Here is a 17,111-nt window from a genome sequence, read left to right on the forward strand (position 1 = left end):
CTCAGTCACAAGATGGTTAACAAAGAGAATATAGATCCGATATGTCATAAAAATTAAACGAAATTTTTGTTATTTTGATATTTGTTTCGACCCTCTTGAGGGGGGAGGAGCTATATACTCAGATGGGTTTGTTTTTTGTTCAGACAATTTTGACCAATCGATATATTCATCGTACAAAGATGTGAGTGGTATCATTAAAAAGCCCCTCCAGCGTAGGATATAGAATAAATTTTTTTTTGAATTTCGAAATTTTACAGGGAGTTATCGATAGTTGAAGTTTGGTGAATAATTGACGGATTTCCGATGTTTTTATTCACATTTTCCCGAATTTCGCCTAAAATTTCGTCAATTTTTCTAAAAATTGTTAACAATAGTACTGTCAATTTCATTTTTAGAGACAGAAAAGGTAGTGCTAAAAATTTTCATTTTGTTTTTCTGGCTAAAATTTTGGCTAAATATTTCAAAATTCAGCCTTTTTTTTATCAAAATTTGCCCGAAATAAGCTTCTTTAGTCCACTTTGATTAAATTTGCCGGAATTACACTCCCCAAAACAACAAACACAATCCTTGTAAACTAAAAAAACAGCTAGTTTTGTTTTCACTTCCAATGAGGATAGTCTAGACTCAATATTTTGCCGACATTTTTGCTAACTTTACTCTATGATAATCAAAAATGCGGCATCTTTTATCTAACAATTTATCTAGATCTAAAGCATTCGCAACAATTAAGTGCTCTAAATGGACAAAAAGCAGTAGCGGGTTGATTTTGTTGCAATTTTGGAGTTTTACAATCAATAAAAAATTCGGATTGTAATCAGTCGGTCTTTTTTTAAAAAAGTTTAAGAGGTTTTATGATAATTAAAGAACAGAAACATTCACATCAATGCTCACTGTTGATAGGTTCAAAAAGTTTTATAAGCAGTTCCAAATTATCGTATCTACTGTCTTTACTCGAAAGATTTTCGTCGTTTTGACCTTTACAAATATTTGTTTTTTAAATGAACAATTGCTTATTGAACTTTGCCAAGAATTTTCTCTTAATTTGGTCAACTTATAGCTTAGTGTCACAAAGAAAGATTGGTTATTCATCCTCTAATTTCTATTGAATTAAATTTTAAAATTTTTTGCGGTTTTTCGCGTTAGTTTATGGTTTTCTAGCTTTGATACTACTCGATATCACAATTTTTTGTTATTTTTAGGTATTGGACAGCTTTTCACGTTTTTTTTTTTCGTTTTTTTTTCACATTATCTCATAATTGACAGTTCACATATTGCATTATTGGTTTTTAAAATAAGGCTCAATTGAACAGATAGAGGTCTTGAAAGCCATATCATATTGTTTTAACGGCTTCGACACCCCTTTCTCGAAGAATTAAAATTATTTTTCTTACAAATGTCTTAAATTGTCGTTTATACTTTGTCTTTTTAGTCGTATGAAACTACTCTGACAATTACAGGTTTCATTGGCATTTCATGAAAGAATAAATTAATTTTTGTTTTGAATTGATTAGATAGCTGATGGCCATCATGACTTTGAAAAAAATTGTTCTCAAAAATAAAAAAAAAACTTTTTAACGTTCTTTAATTTCTCATTTTTGTTGTTTTTTGTCTTTTTTTTAGCTAGTCCTGTTAATTACAGGTCACATGTGACATTGTTGTTATCGAGGAAAAGTAAAAGTGACAAAATCTAACGTCTTTTTAAAGAATTCGTTATGAATTTACGCGATTCGACACGGATTTTTCGCTCAAAAAGTAAAATAATTTTTGATTTTTGTCTATTTTTAACGCTCGTTTTGTAGATGTAAGACATATTCTGTCTTATGACAAGTCTAAGCGCTTTTTTTAGACGAATAGGCGAACCTACCTAATTTTCTCATTTTGTATCTAATGGCTTTCATGACTTTTCAAAATATTTGTTTTCAAAAAAAAAGATAATTACTTTTTCCCTTTACCTCTTTCTACTTGTTACCTATTCTCCTTAATGAGAAAGCCAATACCACATTTTCTGCGTTTGAAGAAGGCTAAATTGAATGTATTTTGAGGGGCCAAATATGGCTTTACGGCTTCGACAGCGTTTTCTCGCAATTTTTATTTGAACTTCTTTTTGTTGTCTCTTTTTGTTGTTCTTTTTGTAACCGCTTAAAAAATTAATTATTGACAGGATTGAATGCCCTCCTATAGAGGCGCGTGTAGTCATAATTATATTGGTTGTTTTCAATTGCTATCTAATGGTTTTCCTTACTTTGAAATTAATTGTTTTCAAAAATTAGCCAATTTTTTTGTTTTTTTTCTAATTGTTACCGAGCCTTTTTAATGAGTGGTCCCATATGTTTTGTAGTGAAATAAAAGTTATTTTGCTTAGTTTCACTTTTATGCGAGGCTATTTTGAGCTTGTTGGCAAGTTTTTTTTAAAAAATGGACATAAAGTTGTGGATGTAATTAAGGTTTTTTGTTATTGTTGTTTGATTTTTTAATAACTTTAAACTAAATTTTTTTAGCTGGATGTTTTTTTTGAGTTTTGATTTCATGGAAAGTCTTGATTTTTTAATTTACTTTTGTCTGAAACACGTAACATATACAAAAAAACTTATAAGAAGTACAATTGCATTTGCAGAGCAAAATTAATCAGTTTGAACGGCTTTAAGCCACCTGCTTACGTGAAATGTCAGGTTTAGTGAAGAAATTTAAAGGTTCGAATCAAAAGCGCATTAACTTCTGAGTAGTGAATGGGATATATCAAGACCGACACGTCCAACTGAACTACACTGACTATCTTGCAAGATTTTTCGAGACTAATATTAATCAAAAGATTGCAAAATATGAGCAAGATGATCATGCCAAACTCTCGTTTGTCTTGGACCAAACTGTGAAATCTTACAAGCTCTAAAAATTATTAAGAAGACTTATAAATTTGTCTTCGATTTGCAAAAAAACGCTTTGTTCTTGTATGATTTTATGGTTTTTCAAGAAGCAAGTTATTATCGAAAAAGTTGGGGCTACTAAAAACAGTTCATATAGAAGCAAGCGCACATGCCAAGCGCACATAACAACAAATAATTTTTTCAAGAGCCAAGAAGGGATAAAACATTTCAATAAGGGTTCTAAATTAAAAGCCAATCGCTGTTTCTTGCCTAGTGATGAAAACTTGTATCCGTTTTATCCAAGGAATCAATTTTTTAGATGTTATTTTTTTTTTCAAAATTCTAAATTTCTTACTGCTCATTAAAAACTCTTTTCAAATTGGTTGATGAACTTTTCATATTTTTTTTCAATTTATATAACCCTTTTTAAAACCTGCTTTTGGAAATGGTTATGTTCACTGTTGCAACATTGGAGTCTAAATTTTAAAACGTTTTGCTGAAATAATTTCTATTGTTCTAAGCAATGTTGTGAAGTTTACAATTTTTTGTAAAATTTTATTTCAATGTTATCAAACTTATTACGAAGTTTTTTTCAGCTTCTTTGTTTGAATGGATTCTTCGGCAACACTTTTCAAATTAAAAGTTTTCAGATAACTCAAGTTTTTTTGCAGGCTCAATTTAGGAGGCCCATTTTTGATCTATCTCCATCCAGTTTCCTTGTTCAATCTTTAAGCCTGGTAAATTGTCTCACTCGACACTTGCATTCAATTTTTACACATTTGGAGTAGTTTTCAGGTGAAAATTTGTTTGAACAATAGATTGCTCTACTAAGTTGCTTCTCAGAATCCGAAGAGATCGTCTCGTTTGATCAATCAGTTACGAATAATTTTTTACACTAAAACGGACAATTGTTGGAGATCATTAAGAATATTTCTGGATGGTAATTTGTAAATAAATAATGCAATTCAATTTTTGATGTTTAATATTGCTCAACTGAATTCTCAAGAATTCGCATTATACAGAAAACTATTGTACACTCAGAGAGGATAGTTTACGGATCCGAAACTGCCCTTTGCAATTGCAATTTTTTTTACAATTGGATATAAATATTCAAAAAAACATTCTCTTGTGAAAGATAACAAATGAAATTTTTAATTAATTTGAGGGATTTTTCAATTTTTGACTAATTTTTTAACCCCTTTAGAGAACCCCGGCCACATCAAATTGAATCATTTTGTGATGTCTTTTTAATTAAATTCGAAAAAATTGTTTCCTCGAAAGGTGCACACAAAGTAGCAATTAGGAGAATATTGCTTTTGTTAATTCAATGCTCAATAGTTGTCTCTGATCTTGTGGACCAGACAGACAAACAAACAATTAGAAAGCTCATTAAATTTTGATGGTAACAAATTGTTTTCGATAAAAAGGTTTTCCATTAAATGTTATGTAAATTGGCACTTCTTTATATCAGTGAATTTATTTCAACCTTTCGTTTACCTTTTGGTATCTTCAACAACCATTTCAAGGATATTCTTGTTGAATTGTTCGGTGGAGATTCATTTTCAACCATACATCTTTAATTTTATAAGGTTACATTTTGTTGCTCAGATAAATCGTTAACACGCAAAAAAAATAATGACAAGAGTTCTGTCAAACGCTTTCTGTTCGCTTGTGGTAGATCGTAAATATTAAATCACACAGGCTGCTGACGCATTCCCTTGGTTAGCAATGTATGGCCGTTTGTGACGGTACTTTACATCTGAAAATGACTGGGCATGTTTAGGGTAATATTGAGAGCACAGAATTTCCGCGCAAATCAAACAAAAACTCTTTTCACAAACCATTTTTAACTATCAGCTCTTACAATAATAAATGGTATAGTCTTTGACTTTTTTATTGCAAAAACGTACTCACAAACTACCCAGTAATGATGAGAATAGCTATTTATCTGACGCCTGACCCAGGTAATCTGAAAACAAACAAATTTCCTCACGGCACCTGAAAAAAATCCACAAGTGTCAATGGTGTCCTTTCGGAGTGAATGTGACATTTGAAAACAAATAGATTATGTAAATTCCCATCTGTATTATACGTAACCCGTAAATTATTTAATAATATTATATTTACCTGTGTCCCCCGGTGCTGATTTTTTTCTACTAAATTTACTCAAATTTTCCGGTTTTCAACTTTCTATCATAATGCATTGTAAAAATGAAATATACTCACTTATATTTAATCCTGTTATATTGTCTGGAAATTGCAGCTGTTTTCTTTCTAAATATGATTATTTGGGTTTTGCAACAAGTTATTGCTTAACAAGTTCAATAAATATGAAACATGCCCTGATACCCAAAAGCGTCAGTTTTTTTACAGAAATGTATTTTGAACTTTGTTTGATTAAGTTTGACAAAATTCGTGTGTCATGTTTGCTATAAACTTTTGGAACGTCAGGAAAATTTACTGTCTTAGAATTCAAATTTAGTGGCCAAACATTAATCACCTGTTTCCGAATCCGTTTGTTTCTCTGATGTTCTCTTTTAATGGACAGTTTTATCAACTCTTCTCGAAATAAGAGAACACAGAGATGAATTGATTGTTTTGTTCAAATAATATTTTTGCTGCTAATTTTTACGCAGACGAGTAAGTTTCTTCAAACTAAAGACAAAACAATATACAATTTGATGTTTTTAGAAATTATAATTCGGATAAGTTTTTAAAATAAGAAAATTTTATTTCCATCAGTTGCTCATTCTACAATTATTTATTGCCAGAAAGCGTCTCTCAGAAAAATTTTAAATGATATGTAGATTCTAAAGTAATTTATAAGTTTTTATGAAAGTGAAAAAGATCCTTAGTTTGAAAATTACCCTTTTTCTACACTATGATTTGTTTTCAATCGCAAAAAATTATAAATCACTCTAAATCTACGTATCATTGTGCCCGATTGTTGAAGAAAAAAAGACAATCTGAGGATGGTTTTGGTTTGTTTTTTTTTCACTTAGTGTCCTGATTTATATGAAATAGATACAAAGAGGGCCAAACTATTCCTACCTTGCTAAAATCTATCTCTTCATGCCAATCAATTTCAGCTGCGTCGTAGAGTTTTGCGGTAAAATCTGTTAGGCGAGAGACATAGAGCATTTTTCTAAGAGAAAGCAGATGTGAGCTCATTTGTTTATTCTTCTGTACGAGCAATTAATTTTCATTGTGGAGAAATATTTTGGCATTTTCATTTTATGCTGATTATGTGAAAGCCCTTATAATTTATTGTTTCAAAAGTGAAGGAATTGTTGAACAGTAATATAAGCTGATTGATATCAATTATACTGGAAAAACATTAAAAATATCTATATCAATCGAAGGTCAGTTTTCAAAACTGTCGAATATTGTTAACTAAATAGATGTCTGCCTTTCCAAAAACAACCACATTGAGTATATCATCCTCATGTTTTTTTTTTCAAACTGGTTTTGATGCCACATTTTTGTCGGAAAAAAGTATAATTTTTCTTTTTACTCAGAGTCTTTTGTGAAGTTTGCAAATACTCAAGCTGGCTTATGAATCTACCATACCTGATTTGATGTAATTTTGACATCAGGAGTCCATAATTCAATTTAGACTTGGTGTCTCAGCAGAATTTGAAAAAAGTTAAAGTAACTGCTGTTGTAAATAGTAGGTATTATTTTTTATGATCAAATTCTTAAACGTTTTTAAAGTTTATTCCAAGATTTAAAACTTAAACTGTGTACGGGGATTTATGTCGGCGACAGCAGCAACTTATTTTTAAGAATATCTCTAGTTCTTCTTACTTCAATTGCATTGAAACAAAAAAATCATCAGTTCTTAAAAAGCTTGCACATTAGTTGGACAACTATTAAATAATTCTTGTCTCTCAAGTGGTGTTTTCGCACCAATTCATCGACTAATAAAATCAAAACACGTCCAAACATTTTTTTCTTTATAGCCAAGTTTGTGTAGAATTTTCGGATTGAATAGGAATTCCTAGTCAGCTTTGAGGCCGATCAGGTTCACTGAGAGTGCTTGGGTCAACTTAACCAGGTTGAGGTTCGAGGCAAAAACTGATATGTCCAGGATTTCCTCCCACAGAAAGTGTCTATGTCCACACCTTCCCAGGCGATAAGTGTCTCTGTCCAGACGGTCCAAGACGGAAAGTATCTATGTCCAAACTTTCGTGTGTTCAACTGATTTTCTTGCGCTCATGACCAGATTTTCGTGCGCTCATTACACTTCCGTGTCTTCACAAATTTTTGTTTGTTAATGTCCAGAACTTCATGCATCTACCAGACCATTGGTATGTTCATATCCACACTTTTTTATGCATTCACCAGCCAATCTTGCGTTCGCAGTTTTTCTGCGCTCATGTCCAGACTTTACTGCGTACTTTCGTGCTCTAACCACACTTTCGAGCATTCAATCGACATTAGTTGTTCCAATTGGACCCAACTCGAAAAAGAGTATGCACAGAGTAAATTGAGCCTAGTACAAATTAAATTTTTGATATTGCTTGTCTAGAAAAAAAAGTTGATCGACGTCAATATTCTTTTTGAAATAATAGCGTTTTTTATCGAGTCAGAGAGGTTTTAAAGTTCGACCAAACGTGGAACTGAATTTGCCCAATTTCAGGTGAGTGTGAAACAAAAAATTTTTCAATATAGCACGACTAGAAGAGGTTAATATTCCAGGCCAATAATTTAATTTCATCTGTTTAAAAAATTTTCCATATCAAACAAAATCTATAGATAAAGCTGAACAATTAATTGGCTAAGAGGCAAAAACAATTGCATTTTAAAATCTATCTTAACAATTGGCAACCAGAATTTGAGAGGTAAAGGAGTTTTAAAATTTTTCTCTGAGTTTGACGTTACGTTTGGCATTACCCAAGATGAGATCCCAGACCGAAGCAGGTATGTCTGAAAGGAAGATGAACATACGAGGATGCGTCATGGTTTACGTAGTCTGGAAACATCGAAAAATGCACGAAAGTCTGTACCTGAACGCGCGAACGTCTCAACATTAAAGTCTGGATGTAAACGTAGGAAAGTCTGGTGAAATCACCAAAGTCTGCACATGAACACACGAAAGAGTGCGCAAGAAGGTCTGGACATGAACGCACGCGAGTCTCGTGAACGCACGAAAATCTGGACGTGAACGCAAGAAATTTTGGTTTTGATTGCATGAAAGTTCGAACATGAACGCCCGAAAGCCTGAACATGAACGCATGAAAGTCTGCTGAACGTACGAAAGTCTGGTGAACGCACGAAAAGCTAGACACGAAGGCGCGAAAGTCTGAACATGAACGCAAGAAAGTTTGGTGAACGCACGAAAGTGTGTTGAACACACAAAAGTGCTGAATGCGCCAACGTCTGGACATGAAAGCACGGAAGCCTGAATTTGAACACTTGAAAGTCTGGACATGAACGCACAAAAGTCTGAACATGAACACACGAAAGTCTGGATCTGAACGTACGAAAGCCTGGACAAAAATGCACGAAAGTCTGATGAACGCATGAAAGTCTGTACACGAACGCACAAAAGCCTGAACATGACCGCACGAATGTTTGGTAAACGCACGGAAGACTAGACACGAAGGCGCGAAAGTCTGAACATAAACGCAAAGATTTAAATTTTTGACTTCTGGTTTGGCATTAACTGTACAATAACCCAGTTTACGTTTATATTGGACAACTTTTTGTTCTTTTGACAGGATTGCCCCATCACAGCGTCACAGTGGGTTTCAAATATGAGCTCATTCAGGTTAAACCCCAACATTAGTTTATCCACAGCTCCAGATGAATTCAGTTTGTTCACGAAACAGGTCCTGATCTGTTTCCTTCTTCTTAAAAAACCTCACATGTGCCATTACGCAATAATATTCATGTAATGAGTTGGGGGATCGATAATCAAGATAAGAAAGATATCCCATCAAGACTTGAGTAATTCATTAGAGGTTCCAGGTCTATCGTCAACCCAAAATTGACCCTCAATGCATTCCAGCACTGCATAAATAAAACTGAATGATAAACACGGCTGTTGCATAGCAAAATGAATAATAAAAACAACAAGGCGGCTCGTTAATGTGCGTTCGCACATGATGTTCCGACCTGAGCTCATCTACATTTTTGACTTAATTGTCAACCAAATGAAGAAATAACAAAAATAGATGTTGGAGTTTAAAACAATCGTTACATAACCTATCTATTAATTGAATTACATAATGCCATGCCTTATTACAGCGCCAATGAGATCTGACCTTAAAGAGACTACGATACAAAAAAACAAAAAAAAATTAGCAAAAACAAAACTTCACGGCAAAAAGTGAATATCTAAATTTAAAAGCACATAGTAACAACGTCAAAATGCAGTCTGATAAAACCTTAACTACTCAATTTTATTTTCTCCTTACTATACAGGGGACGGAAAGTTTACGTCAGCAAATTCAAGAAAAAAATTGAGCGAGAAAGGTGTCGAAGGCATTTAACTTTTCTCTAAAAACTTTTTTATGTTCAATTAATTTTTGAACAGCAATGGGATCCTCCTTTTTTGTCAATATAGCTTCAAAAAATCTAAAATATAGTTTTAGTCAATATGTTTTGAACTAATACAATAGAACCACGAAATTTTTGAGAAAGCTCGTAGTATCAACGCCATTAATTTCATTAAATTTCAAAGGAACCCACTAAATACGCTAATTATGCCTCCATGGGACAAAAAGGTTGCTGGCTATTTATATTTGGTCAATAAGACCTTACAAGAAGTTTTTGAAGATGAAAATAACAACAAGCAAAGACAGGCAACAACCAATAATTCAGTAGAAAAGTGCCAGAAGAAAGTGTCGAAGCAATTTAAATCATAAGTTCTTCTCTGAAAACTTTATTTATGATCCCTTGAATGTCTTCCCTAAACTGTTGGAAACTATAAGAAATAGGATAATGTGATAAGATTTCAAAAGGATCCAAAAATAAGAAAAAGTACCCGAAAATTTGAAAAAAAAAATATGAAACTATTGGCCTTGAAGTTTTAAAACTAATAGGTAGAAGATAAAACCGCTAACCAGATTGTTTTTGACTGCTTTAGAAATAAAAAAGGAGGATTCCTTAGGTACTAAGACTGAATAACAGTCCACAAAAAAAGTTTAGGATCGGTTAATGTTCAATAAAAATTCGAGAAACTTTTTTTAAAGTATTAACAGCCATTAAAATCAAAAGCTTTTAACGGAGGTCAATAACTACGCTCAGAAATAACACAATGGCAGAAAAAAGATATTTGTGATACGTAGAGAATCAATAAGTGATCACAATAAGTCTTAAGACTATGAAAACAACAACAAAAACATGCGAAAACCTAATTTCAGTAGAAAAACGAGAGAAGAAAATTTCGAAACCATTTAAACCATTAGCTTTTCTCAGAAAATTTTGTCTGGTATCCACTGGAAAGTCTTTTCCAAGCCAATAAAAAGAGAGTGAATTTTGGATAATGTGTATATTTATGGATAATGAGATAAGAGTTCAAAAGTAATCAATAATACAAAAATGTCCAATTTTTTTTTCAAAAAATTTTAATTTCTTGTTATTGAAGTCATATAATCAATAGTTAGAAGATAAAACCACCAGGGAAATTTATTTTAGTTTCAGTAAAAAAAGTGGGTTCTGTCAATACTGAGAATGACTAACAGTTCGCGAAAATTTTAAGATTGGTTGATGTTCAAAAAAAATTTTCGAAAAATTATTTTTAACTTCTTAACAGCCATTAAATCCAATAAATTTTAACGGAAGTGAAAAAATACGCTCCATTATGCTTTAATAGGAGTATGGGGATGTTTTTCATGCATAGATGATCAATATGACATCACAGCAAGTCTTATGACTGCGAAAACAACAACAAAATCAGGCAAAAAGCAAAAATTCATTAGAGAAGTGCGAGAGGAAAAGGTTCGAAGCCATTTAAAACGATAAGTTTTTCTCTGAAAAAATTATCTGTGATCCATTGAATGTTTTCTTGAAGCCAATAGGAGCTTTCAATCTTAGGATAACGTGAAAAGATTTCAAAAGTAACCAATAATACGGAAATATTCAAAAAAACTTTTTGATATTTTAAAAGTTTTTGAAATATTGTGTCAGTGAAGTCATATTACTAAAAGATAGAAGATAAAACCGCAAGCTAGATCAAATTTTGTTACAATATGATGGAGGAGGCTGCTGTCATGACAGAGACTGACTTAAAAAACCGTTAGTCTTAACAACCATTAGCTGTCCACTCAAAGCACTAGATATTTTCACTTAAATCTCATTACGGAACATATTGCACTGTTAGTCAATGAGTCCATGCCATAAGACTCCAAAAAATTAGTAAAAACTCAAAAAGAAATTCAAAATCTCCATTAAAATTACGAAAACTCAGAGTCGAAGTTAAAAAAAAACATGAGCAATTCCTCGAAAACGATTTTTGTTGTTCATTAGGCTTCATTTAACTGTAAAGGAGGTTTGTCATTAACGGAGCTTCGATATGAAAAGTGACTTGTCTCTAGGTGACTTATAAAAGCAAAAAAATGTACAAAAGTTTTATAAAAAGAGCTCTCCAATAGATTTTGATTTTTTTTATATTGAGGCTCCCTATGAGACCAGAACTAGTCTTTTTCATCGCCTTTATTCTATTAGGAACACGAAAATGGTTCATTTCTTGGCAAGCAGTTTGAGTTTGAAATACTATTTTTATAGAAAATATCTCAATTTGAAGAAAAATAACACTAAAACTGAACAAATATCCCTTGTTCACACAAAACTTCAATCCTCGATAACTCCTCGAAAAAAACGAAAATCAAAAAAATCTTTTTAATTTTGAATTTTATGCTGGACCAGCTTTTTAATGATACCACTCACATTTCTCTGCGATGAATATATCGATTGGCCAAAGTTTACTGAACAAAAAAAAACCCATTTGAGTATATAGTTCCTCCCCCCACAAGTGGGGTCGGAACAAAAACTGACTGGCCAGAACCATAGCTGACTGCCCAACATCTAGCCAGTGGTCATGACCAATTACGCTCTCTCTGGACAGACACTGATGCCGACTGCGCTAATTCCAAACAGTTAGAGTATCATAGTACTCTGAAATCAGAATTTGCATGCTTAGACAGAGGAAACAAGCGATTGAAATTTTTGAAAATAGAGCATGAAATATGATCAGGACAGATCGGCAATGTAATCAGGCCAGTTGAAGGGCAGTCGGCAATTATATCTCGCAAGCTGTTATGCATAACAACAAATAATTTCATTGACAGCGGTAATTTTCCTGTTTTTCTTGTCAGCATCTACCATAGTCATTTTTCTTCCTCTTGAGACACTAGAAAACAGGCCTTCGTGGCCTAATAGTGATCTCCCAGGGTGATAATCATTTTTGGCTTGATGCAAATATACATAATTAGGATATTTTTTTTCTACTGACCTCTGGAAACAATTAATTATTATTATTGTTATAACTAAATGGTAGATTGCACAACAAGCAAACAGGTTAACTAAGTATTAAATTCTGCAGATGATAAATTCAAAAATTTGACATTATCAGAATTTCCAAAGCTGGTATTTTTACACTCTGTTGCAAATAATGATTCAGCGCCAATGTATTACAGTATCAACCTCTCGGCATAGAATTTAATAGGATTGTACTCATCGTATTTTTTTTTGTAAAACCCAGTAATAAGATATGCGCTGTTATATAGCACGCTAATAACGTAAAATAGCAAGTGTGCCTGTATCATGTATGTCTGTTTTTGTATTTTCGACCCAATTTTTCAAAATTATGCTCGAGAAACTCTTAAGTCAGAAACTGTTTGATCTTTTTATAATTTGACTTTTGATGCCAAAATTATAAAACTTGGTTTAAAAAATAAGTTCTGTGATATCTTTTAATCAATTTTTAATCGATGTTTTTATTCGATCTATGTTTAATTGATTTAGTATAGTTCAAATAATAGGACTCGCTTGGAGGCTTGTCGACCGTAAGACAGTCCATACGTTTAACAGGCGAACCTTATGGTTTGGCCCCTTGTTCTACCCTAGCCGGAACGACCTGTTCACGTGCACATTGGTCGAATGAAAAAAAAAATAATTTCCATGCCTCCATATCTTTACTTATATGTTAGCTCATGTAACTTGTCGACCGTAAGACAGTCCATACGTTTAACAGGCGAACCTTATGGTTTGGCCCCTTGTTCTACCCTAGCCGGACCAACCTGTTCACGTGCACATTGGTCGAATGAAAAAAAAATAATTTCCATGCCTCCATATCATTACTTATATGTTAGCTCATGTAACTTGTCGACCGTGAGACAGTCCATACGTTTAACAGGCGAACCTTATGGTTTGGCCCCTTGTTCTACCCTAGCCGGAACGACCTGTTCACGTGCACATTGGTCGAATGAAAAAAAAATAATATCCATGCCTCCATATCTTTACTTATCAGTAGTGATGTGTCTTTCTGGGCAAACTACGGGGGGGGGACATAAGTGTCTTCCCGTGAACACTACGGGGGGACAAAAGTGTCTTCCTGGGCAAACTACAGGGTGGGACACTTTGAAATTCTTTCTCCTTATTTCCCCTGCCATGCATGAAACTAATCTTAGGAAACCATTTTCCCTCCACTTGCGTGACTGGTTTGCCGCTTTGGGCTTGAAGCCATTTTAACTACCACCGCTTTTGCTTTGAAAGTTAATTCGTCATATGTCTGCGCCAGGGTACTTTAATCTTGTTTTGGTCTGGGCAAACTCCGGGGGGACATAAGTGTCTTCCCGTGAACACTACAGGGGGGGACACAAGATTCTTCCCGGTCGGTCAAACTACAGGGGGACACAAGTGTCTTCCCGGTCAAACTACAGGGGGGACACTTAGATTTCTTCTTTGTTTTTCTCTGAGTCTTATGGAGGGGAGGGGGGACACTTGCATTTTAAAAAAAAATCAGTTTAAGGAAACCAACCAGGAAGAACTTTAAAAACCTTGAGGGAAAAGGAGCTGTCATGTAGACACAAACAAAAAAAAGTAATTATCATACCCTGCAAAAGTCACCTAATTTTCATTTGTCTATAATGCTTGCTCAAAAACAGCATGACAATAACAATCGCGACGGTAGATTTAAAAACCATTCATGAAATCTATAATTTAATAAAAACAGACTATCCAGAGCATAATGAAAGATTTCTTTACTTTTTGGCTACCTGCTTCCACTTGGACCCTGATGTTAACCTCGAAATTGCACTAAAACTGAGGCCTTATGGTGGGATCATTGGAATAGATAACTCTTCATTGGATACTTTTTTGAAATCATTTAAAGTGCTTCGCTTACATGCAATTCTTCATGATGCCTCTGGATTTATTGCAGAGTATAGCCAAAAGGGTCCAGGATACTCTTACGTTTTGCCTTGTCCAATCACAAACGCTTCAGTTGGTCACCTGACAGGTTTATTCTTCTGCATATTCGTGAAAACTTTTAAACGTAACTTATTCAGTTTGCTGGAATGTTGAGTCCGGAGATTGTTGTTATAGATTTTGAAGGTTTTCGACACAAAAAGAGTGGATTCATTATAAAAGAATTATCTATTTGTTCAAACAACTACTCAGGCACGCTTCTTTTTCTTCCTCCATTTTCCTTCAACTCGCTGTCCTCGAGTGAGAGGAAAGCGAATCAGTGGGTTTCGAAGCATTTGCATGGTATTTCGTGGGACAGCGGCAGCTACCCTTACTGGTTTCTATCACAAATATTTATAGCAATCAAGATCCGTTTTCCTACTGCTAAATTCTACGCAAAGGGGAAGGAGAAGACGGAGACACTGCAAAAACTCCTTCAAAAAGACGTCACAAATTTAGAAACATTGCTATGTCCAAAAATTGAAGAAATCTTCACTCCAGTAGAGCACTTGACTTGTTCACTTCATTCATCTATACTACCATTCAAACAAAAGAAAAAGCATTGCACAAAGAGAAAGGCACAGGTGTACTTTTATTGAATAACACTACCAACTAATGAGTCGTCGTGTGGAGAAAGCAACTCCTTCAGTTCTTCAAGTGAATTTATCTCCAAATTTGACAGTATGCAGTTGCATTGCGAGTGATAACCAGTTGACAGTGACTTTTCTGAAAGAAGAAAAAATTGATTCTCGTGGACAAACTATACTGAGAAAGCAGCAAATACTTTGTAATACTGCTGAAATTGAAACACTAAAGAAATATTATTCACTGCTGGAGTACTTTCAAATGTATCATGTCTTTACAAGAGAAAATGAAAAAACTGAAACTAACCCCTTTACCTACGCCCAAGTATCCAGTGCCAGTACCAGTACCCCTGGACGATGAGAGTCTCCCCGATGAAATCAAAGAGGTAGTCAGAGAAGGAAAGGTGGAGTCAATTGTCTACTATGGCAATGACTACGGATTCCAAGCGAACTATAAAGTAAAATATAAGAAGGAAGACAAAAACTCTGAATTTATTACATACGAATTTTTGATGGTTGATGAACTAACTAAATAATAAACGAACAGAATTTTTGAAGTAAGTTCATTTTTGAAAATCATTTGCTTTCAAAATGAGTCAATCAGCAGATCAATTAGATTGCGCTGGCAGTGGAGCAGGAATCACTGACTTGGTTTTTGATGATCAAAACCAAGAGAGACGTTCTTGGAGGTTTTGCAATTCTAGATTACCGCGCTCTGAGGTAGTTTATTTTACACAAGTTTCGATAATAGTTTTTCTTATTGTAGTTTCGCTGACCAAATTAGTTTTCTTCCACCTCGATTGTGAAGAATCAACATTTTGGTTTTCATTGCTATCGTGCAAAGTTGGATACGCACTTCCAAATCCTAAGTTATGAATAAAATAATCTCAACGAGTGATCGTCTCTTCATGGCAGTCTGTGGTCCTTCAGGTTGTGGAAAGACCGAAATTATTTTTCAAATGCTTCTTAAGAATACGTTTTCCCCTAATTTCAAGTCAATATACTATTTCTATCAACATGATCAACCAAAATTTCAAACGATGGAGCGTAACTTGAACATTTATTTTACCAAATTCTCGGGATTTGAATTCATTTCACAGTTGGAAAACTGTTTGCTCGTCTTTGACGAATCTTGCGAGGAAATTTTCAATGACAAGGAGTTTTCAAAACTTGCAACAGCTGGACGCCACAAAAAAATCAGTGTTATCTATGTTAAGCATAATTTGTTTCAACAGAGTAAATGGTCTCGAACAATTGATCTCAACACAACACACATCATTTTGTTCAAATCTCCCAGAGATATACAGCAGATAAGTTATATTGGAAAACAACTCAATAACACAAACTTTTTAATAGACAGCTATGATCTTGCAACAAAACAACCATTCGGACACTTATTGATTGATTTAGACCCAAAAACAACCGACTCACTACGTTATTGTTCAAATATTGTACCACCGGGGCCAACAATTTTTTATCTGCCATCTTCCAAAGCTGTAATTACCCACCTCACAAATGAGAGAGAAAGAGATATGTATGCTGAGGCGAATGCTCGAAATGCCGGAAAGCATGCTAAAAGAATTCATCAAAAAATCATAAAATAAATTTATAAAATTTCTCTGTGAATGCTTTCCCAATGTTATAAATGGAAACGTGCCCACAGATAAAAGTTTACTTGAAAACTACGAAACATCATTCCGACATTTTCTTTCCAAAGAGACAAGTTTGAGGAAAAAGCGTCAGCTATTGATAAAAAATTTACATCTACTTCGAAGCATAAGTCTCTCTTGTTACCTTTACTTGAAGAAGTAGTAATGCATGCGGAAGAGTTTGTCTTGATACCAGAAAAAATGTTTGTGTCAAAACAACCAACTAGGACAGAAATTTTGGATAATCCCATTTATAAACAGAAAGCTGCTCAATTGTCACTCCTCCATCGAAACAACCCAACCGATTTTGAAAGCAAAGAGGCGACTGAACAGGAAAATAATAAAACTAATATCGTGAAAAAGCGCAAAAGAAGAAGAACAAGTAGTGTTGATTTAAAAAGTGAATTGGATGATGGAAGTGAAAGTGTACAGTCTTTCTTTAGTGATGATGGCGAAATTGAGCCTTCATTGAAAAAAAGACAATCAGACTTTGACTCTATAATGTCAAAAGTAGAATTAATGGAAGAAAACAAAATCCAAAGAGCGGAAATCATCCTAAACAAGATATTAAGTTCAGAAACAGTTTCCATTGAGGACCCGAG

General features: G+C 33.8%; 1 long non-coding RNA gene across 1 annotated transcript in view; it reads left to right on the forward strand.

Moving 5' to 3' along the window:
* The first annotated feature begins 8,540 nt into the window (after positions 1 to 8,540).
* LOC142343955 (uncharacterized) overlaps positions 8,541 to 17,111 on the forward strand; it is a 28,563-nt gene continuing 19,992 nt past the window's right edge. Inside the window, exon 1 of the long non-coding RNA XR_012759231.1 lies at positions 8,541 to 8,695. This is a non-coding gene — a long non-coding RNA (uncharacterized LOC142343955). The remainder of the gene's footprint in view (positions 8,696 to 17,111) is intronic.

This window comes from Convolutriloba macropyga, chromosome 8, assembly GCF_964194025.1.
Source record: "Convolutriloba macropyga chromosome 8, txConMacr16.3, whole genome shotgun sequence".
Lineage (NCBI taxonomy): Eukaryota > Metazoa > Xenacoelomorpha > Acoela > Convolutidae > Convolutriloba > Convolutriloba macropyga.